Source organism: Myotis davidii, unplaced genomic scaffold (genome assembly GCF_000327345.1).
Source record: "Myotis davidii unplaced genomic scaffold, ASM32734v1 scaffold616, whole genome shotgun sequence".
In the NCBI taxonomy this organism is placed as follows: Eukaryota; Metazoa; Chordata; class Mammalia; order Chiroptera; family Vespertilionidae; genus Myotis; species Myotis davidii.
Window position 1 is genome coordinate 4,830,170 of NW_006291965.1, and position 7,596 is coordinate 4,837,765.

Consider the following 7,596-nt stretch of genomic DNA (forward strand, 5'->3'; position numbering starts at 1 on the left):
CAACCCACCTCCTCTGCCAGGCCCCGCCTCTGTTGTGCACACGGCCATCTTGTGATGACGTTAGGTTGTGATGCGTGAGGGCGTGCTGACCACCTAGGCTGTTATTAGTATAGATGCTGTTATTTTCCAATATGCTTGCACTAGTTGATGGTTTACCCTAAGAGTGAATGAAAGTTCTATTATTCTAGTCCTAATCACATTTGTTATTATACATTAAACATAAAAATGTTAACACACTGTTTGCGGGTAGTTTTTATCGCGCGCTAACAGGTGGCGCGGGCCATTTTTCCTAATTTTTTGTGCAAATGGCAACGTTCAGTAAAATTACGATGACATTAGTTTACGTATTTATACGTTACCCACATTCTACCGCTAGTCTATAAAAAAACGTATTAATACGTGTCCTGTGCTCTATGACACTGGTAGAACGTATAAATACTTTTCCCACATACAATGTGTTAACTAATATATTGGGCATAGAATGCCATCGCATTATGGTTTTAACGTGTTTTTCATACTAAAGATGTAGTTGAGCATGTTTTCATATCTTATTCTCTGAAATACTTGTTTATATCTCTTGCCAATTTTCTATAGGGTCAGATGTGTCATTTTTATTGATTTGTAGTAGTTATTTAAATATTTTGATGCAAATTCTCTGACAGTTAGTGTATTGCAAATATCTCCCACCAGTGTGTAGCTTGTCTTTTCACTCTGTTGGCATTTTAAATATCTAATTGCTTTCTAAATGCTCTTATTAATTTTAATAATATCTGTAGATACTTTTGTGTTTCTGTCTAAACAGGTATATTATCTATTAACAATAAGACTTGTATTTATTGTCAATCTTTATAACTTCTATGTCTGTGTCTGGATAAAATGTTCAGTACAATTTTGAATAGAAGTGATGGTGAAAATTCTCATCTTATTCTTGGCTTTAAATGGAACTTTTATTACATTTCACCATTATCGTGCCTGCTTTTGGATTTGTATATATACTTTAAGTTTTAATAGGCTAAGGGCATTTCCTACTTTTCCTGATTACAAAATTTTATCTATGCTCCTTTTACATATTTTGAAGTAATCATGTCATTTCTCTCCTTAACCTGTTAATTTGGTAAATTACCCTATTAATTTTCTAATGTTGAACCAGTCTTGTTTTTGTGGAATAAATCTAAGTAATATTTGGGAAACTATTTTGCTTATATTTATTCAGAATTATTCTATATACTAGTAGCCTAGTGCACAAATTTCGTGCACTGGGGTGGAAGGGGCCCCTTAGTCTGGCCTTCATCCTCTCCAATCTGAGACCCCTCAGGGAATGTCCAACTACCCGTTTGTGCCCATACTTTTAACAGATAACAACTCCATTGTTGTTTATTTCTTATGCTTAAAACCATTGGAATTAGTAGGTATTCAAAGTGTGTATACATTTTGGGGGGACACCCTGTATATCTCTAGTCAGCGGTAAAAGAAACCAACAGCAGATTTGGAACCCCCAGACAGGGAACCTCGCTCACTCCCCACATGTCTCCCCACTTCACTTTCCACCTTCGTGGGCAGCAGAAGAATCGTTTTCTCTCATTAATTTGGAAAAGCACGTCCTGTCACCCACTGCCTGGTAGGAGTGCGCTCAGTCAGGGCCAAGCAAGCGAGGCTCAGTCAGGGCAGCCTTTGCTCATGGGTGCTGGCACCCAAAGTGCACATTCCTCCTCTACAGTCGCCCCGACTATCTCACTGTTTCACTGAGAGGACAGAATTCCTCTCCACCTCTGGGTTCTTGATCTTGAATGCTGACCGAAGGCACCCCAGTGAGGGCCGCCCGCACCCACCAGGTGTGTCTGTCTCCATCTGCTCCTGCCTTAGCACCTGCATTAACCCCCTAGAGGTGATCTCGTAGCTGCACTGGCCTCCATGGGAACAGGGCATCACCACTCTGCCCTCTCACTGTCATCTCACAGGCGCCCAGTTAGCCTGATTAGCTAATGGGAAGCGTGTTGGAGGTATGGTTAATTACCATGTTTGTCTATTATTATATAGGATGTTTGTGAGTGAAGTTGGCCATCTTGTCTTTTTAGTCTTCTCAGATTTTAGTATTAAGGTTTTACTAGCTGCCTTAAATTAGAAGGTGTTTCCTATTTATTCAGGTGTTACATATTTTAGTTGTCTATTCTTTGAATGTAGGTAGAATTGAATCTCTTTTCTTTGTGGAAGTATTTTTAACTACCAAGTTAATTTTTTTGCACTTATAGAAGCATTTAGGTTTTTGGGTTCTTCTGGATAGTTTTGGCAATTTATGTTTTCCTAGAAATGTGTACATTTTCACCTAACTTTTAAAATTTATTGGCATAAAATTGTTCATGAGAGTCCTAATTTAAAATGTTTCTACTTTTTAATTTATGAGAATTTATTTTAATTTTGTTTATTTATACATTTTTTATTTGTATTGATCAATCTTACCAAAGGGTTTTCTCATTTTTTTTTAATCCTTGAAAGGAATAAAATCTTGGCTTTATTGATTTTCTCTAGATTCTTTCTTTCTTTCTTTTAAGTTTTGTTATTTTTGCTCTTGTATTTATTACTTTCTTCCTTGTATATATATTTTAGGTTGTTTCAGGTTTGTTTTATTCCTTTAACTTTTCAGGTTAATAAGCCTTGTTCATTTACATTTTTGAAAATATTTTTTTATTGATTTCAGAGAGGAAGGGGGAGAGAGAGAGGGAGAGAGAGAGAGAAACATTAATGATGAAAGAATCATTGATCAGCTTGCCTCCTGCATGCCCCACGTTGGGGATTGAGACTGCAACCCAGGCATGTGCCTGACCGGGAATTGAACTGTGACTTCCTAGTTCATAGGTTGATGCTCAACCACTGAGCCATGCCAGCCGGGCCTTGCTCATTACATTTTAGACTTTCTTCTTTTTAATATTAGCAGTTAAAGCTCTAAAAGTTCCTCTAAATGACAGTTTCAGCCCATAAGTTTTGATGCATTACAATTTCAGTTGTATTTTTTTTCCATTGTGGCTGTCTTTTTTAATCTATGGATTATTTAATGTGGTTTTACATTTCCAAATGTGTGTTTTTAATCTTAGCTATTTTTAATTTATATCAAACTATGTTGATACTATTATTGTGTTCATACAAATTTTCTATGTTTTAACTTTCTGGTAAATTGAAAATTTACTGAAAATTAATTGTATCAGTATGCAGTGACTTCTTTAATAACACCATCTTTCTGAAGACTATGATATATTATTAAAATTTCTAACCCAGCTCTTTTCACTAGAATTTTTCCAATAAGAATCTCCCATTCTTTATTGTCAGCCTTCCTGAGTCTTCCTGTTTTGGTTGTCTTTTAAAAAAGCTTTTACCTTGACCTCATTGAGCTCTAAAGGAATTTCATTTTTTTGCAATCTAACAATTTTTGTCTTTAAACTGACAAGGCAAATACTTTCATGCTGATTTATGATTATTAAAATATATAAATTTTATTTATTTATGGTAAAATAAACATAATATAAAATGTACGATCTTAACCAATTTAAGTGTGCATTTCAGTAGTGTTAAATATACTCACATTGTTGTACAAATACTCTCCAGAACTCTTTTATTTTGAAACTGAAACTTTTCACATATTAAACAGCTCGTCATTCCTTGTTCCCCTCTACCACCATTCCACTTTCTGTCTCCATGAATTTGATTACTGTAAGTACCTCATTTAATGGGAATCATATAGTATTTGCTTTTTTGATGACTGGTTTATAGAATCTAACATAATGTCCTCAAAGTTCATTCATGTTGTAACATATGTCAGAATCTCCTTCCTTTTTAAGACCGAATAATAATATTCTATTGTATGTATATACCACATTTGGTTTATCCATTTGTTGATGGGTATGAGAGTTGCTTCCACCGTTTGGCTATTGTGAATAATGCTGCTGTAAACATAGGTGTAAAGATATCAAGAGTCAACCTACTTTCCTTTTGTTTTGGTATATGCCCAAAAGTGGGATTGCTGGAACATATGGTAATAATATTTTTAACTTTCTGAGGTACCATACCATTTTCCTGAGTGGCTATCATTTTACTTTCCCACAAACAACACACAAGGGTTCCAATTTTGTCACATCCTTGGCAACATTTATTTTTTGTTTTGTTTATATTAGCCATCCTAATGAGTATGAGATAATATATCATTGTGGTTTTGATTTGCATACCCCTAGTGATTAGTGATGTTGACCATTTTTCTTATCTGCTTATTTGCCATTTGGATATCTTATTTGGGGGAAAAAAATCTATTGATGTCCTTTGCCCATTTTTTCTTTGGACTGTTTTATTTATTTATTTTTTTAATTATTGGAGTTCTTTATATATTCTGGATCTTAACATTTTATCAGACAGGTGATTTGAAAATATTTTCACCCACTTCATAAGTTGCCTTTGCACTCTGTTGATTGTATTTTTGAGGTACAAAAGTTTTTAATGTTGATGTAGGCCAATATTTTTTCTTTTATTGACTGTGCTTTTGGTGTCATATACAGAAAATCATTTCCAAATCTAATGTCATTAACCTTTTCCCTTATATTTTCTGATAAGAGTTTTATAATTTTAGCTCTTATGTTTAGGTCTTTGTTGCATTTGGAGTTAAATTTTGCATATGTTGTGAGGGAAGGGACTAACTTTATTCATTTGTGTGAGAATATACAGTTTTCACAGCACCATTTGTTGAAGAGAGTGTCCTTTCCCCAATTGAATGGCCTTGGTACCCTTGTTGAAAATCATTTGACCATATATGCAAGGGTTTATTTCCGGGCTATCTATTCTATTCCATAGGTCTTTATGTCTGCCTTTGCAGTGCCACAGTATTTTGTTTACTATAGATTTGCAATAAGTTTTAAAACCAGGAAATGTGATATCTCTGATTTTGTTCTTTTTGAAAAGAGTGCTTAGGCTATTTGGAGTCCTTTGAGATTCCATATGAATTTTAAGAATGATTTTTCTATTTCTGCGAAAACACCATAGGGATTTGACAGGTATTTCATTGAATTTGTAGATCACTTTTGATAGTATCAATATATTAACAATATTGAGTTGTACAATCCATGTACACCAGATGTCTTTCCACTTATCTGTGTCTTTAATGTCTTTCAACAACATTTTGTAGTTTTCAGTGTATAAGGTTTTTACCTCCACAGTTTATTTCGAAATATTTTATCCTCTTTGATGCTGTTATAAATGGAATTGTTTTTCAATTTCTTTTTGGATTGTTTATTGCTAGTGTATAGAAATGCAACTGATTTTTATGTGTTGATTTTGTATCCTAAAATTTTGCTGAATTGTGTATTAGTTCTAACAGTTTTTTCTTTTGTTAAGTCTTTAGAGTTTTCTACATATAAGATCATGTCATCTGTGGACAGAAATACTTCATCATTTATCCTTGCAATGTGGATGCCTTATACTCCTTTTTCTTGACTAATTGTTCTGGCTAGGACTCCAGTGCTGTGTTGAACAGAGGTGATAAAAGTTCAAATCTTAGAGGAAAAACTTTCAGTCTTTCATCACTGAGTATTTAGCCATGGGCTTTATATATTTGGTCTTTACCATGTTGAGGTACTTTCCTTCTCTTCCTAGTTCAAATGTTTTGTAACATGAAAAAGTATTGAATTTTGTCAAATGTTTTTTTCTGCATAGAGAGTATCATATGGCTTTCCTTCCTCATTATGTTAATTGATTGATTCTCATATATGGAAACATCCTCACATTCCAGGAATAAATCCTACTTGGTTGGGTTATATAACCCATTTAATATGCTGTTGAATTCTGTTTGATTATATTTTGTTGAGGATTAGGATTTTTGTATCGATATTCATCACAGTTATTGATCTGTGGTTTTCGGTCAATTTTGGTGTCAGTGTAATACTGGCCTCAAAAAATGAGTTTGGAATAATTGCCTCCTCTAGTTTTTTGGAAGGGTTTGATGGGGTTAAGGTTAATTCTCCTTTACATGTTTGACAGAATTCACCAGTGAAGTCATCTGGTCCTGGGATTTCTTTATTAGGACGTTTTTGATTGCTAATTTAATTTTCTACTCCTTATAGATCTGTTCAGATTTTCTATTTCTTTATGATTTAGAAAGAAATCATAATTGTTTCTTAAAATCAGTTGTAATGTCCCTTCTTTTCATTTCTGACTTTAGTTATTTGAATCTTCTCTTTTTTTTCCCTTAGTATATCATAAGGTTTGTTAATTTTGTTGATCTTGTTGAAGAAAAACTCTTTGGTTTCATTGATTTTTTTTCTTATTGTTTTTCTATTCAGTATTTTATCTCTGCTCTAATCTTTATTATTTCCTTCTTTCTGCCTGCTTTGGGTTTAGTCTGTTCTTTCTTTCTTTTTTTTTTTATCTTTAAGGTGTAAGATTAGTTTGTTAATTTGAAATCTTTCTGCTTGTAATGTAAGCATTTACAGCTATAAATTTTCATCGTAGCTTAGCTTTCATTGATTATGCATTTTGGAGTGTTGTGCTTTCATTTTCATTTGTCTAATGATATTTTCTAATTTACTTTGTAATTTGTTATTGTTTTATCCAGATAATCTTTGTTCAAGTTCTCTAGTGTATTTACTGATTTCTTTGTTTATCATTCTTTGTGTATTTGCAGATCTTTTTTCTGAGCTCATTTTTCTTTTTTTTCCTCAAATATATTTTATTGATTTTTTACAGAGAGGAAGGGAGAGAGATAGAGAGTTAGAAACATCGATGAGAGAGAAACATCGATCAGCTGCCTCCTGCACATCTTCTACTGGGGATGTGCCCGCAACCCAGGTACATGGCCTTGACCAGAATGGAACCTGGGACCTTTCAGTCCGCAAGCCGACGCTCTATCCACTGAGCCAAACCGGTTTTGGTGAGCTCATTTTTCTTCTACTGAAGTTCATCCTTTAGAATTTTCTTTAGTGAATTAGACAACAAACACTTTCTAATTTAGTTGTTCTTAAAATATCTTTATTTCATCTTACTTCTTAAAAGATAGTTTCACCAAATATAGAAGTTCATGTCTCAGCATTTTAAAGATATTATGCCACTGTCTTTGTCTTCCAATGTTGCTGTGGTAGGCTAAATAATGGGGCCCCAAAGATGTCCACATTCTGATGTGTTCTAATCCCTGGAATCTGTGACTATGTTACTTTACATTGTAAACAGTAGTCTACAGATGTGATTGAGTTAAGAATCTAGAGAAGAGGGGAGAAACGAAGATGGCGGCATAGGTTAACGCCGGAGAGTCCCGCCTTGAACAACCAATTCAAATTAAGCTTGAACCAGGGACCCACAACATCCAGAAACACAGGCGGGCTGGCTGAGTGGAAATTCTACAACTAGGAGTAAAGAGAATATTATATCCAGACTCAGAGGGGCCGCAGTGCTGAAGTGAAATTCTCAGGTACCGAGTGCACGCGGAGCGGGGCTGGCGGCGCGGAGGGCGCGAGTGTTTACAATCGGGAGGGAGTCACAGACTCTGAGCTCCAGATCCGGGCGAGTCGCTAGGGACGCAGACTCAAACGGGAGAAGCGGGACTGTCTGGCCTCGGGTGGAACTCGGGGG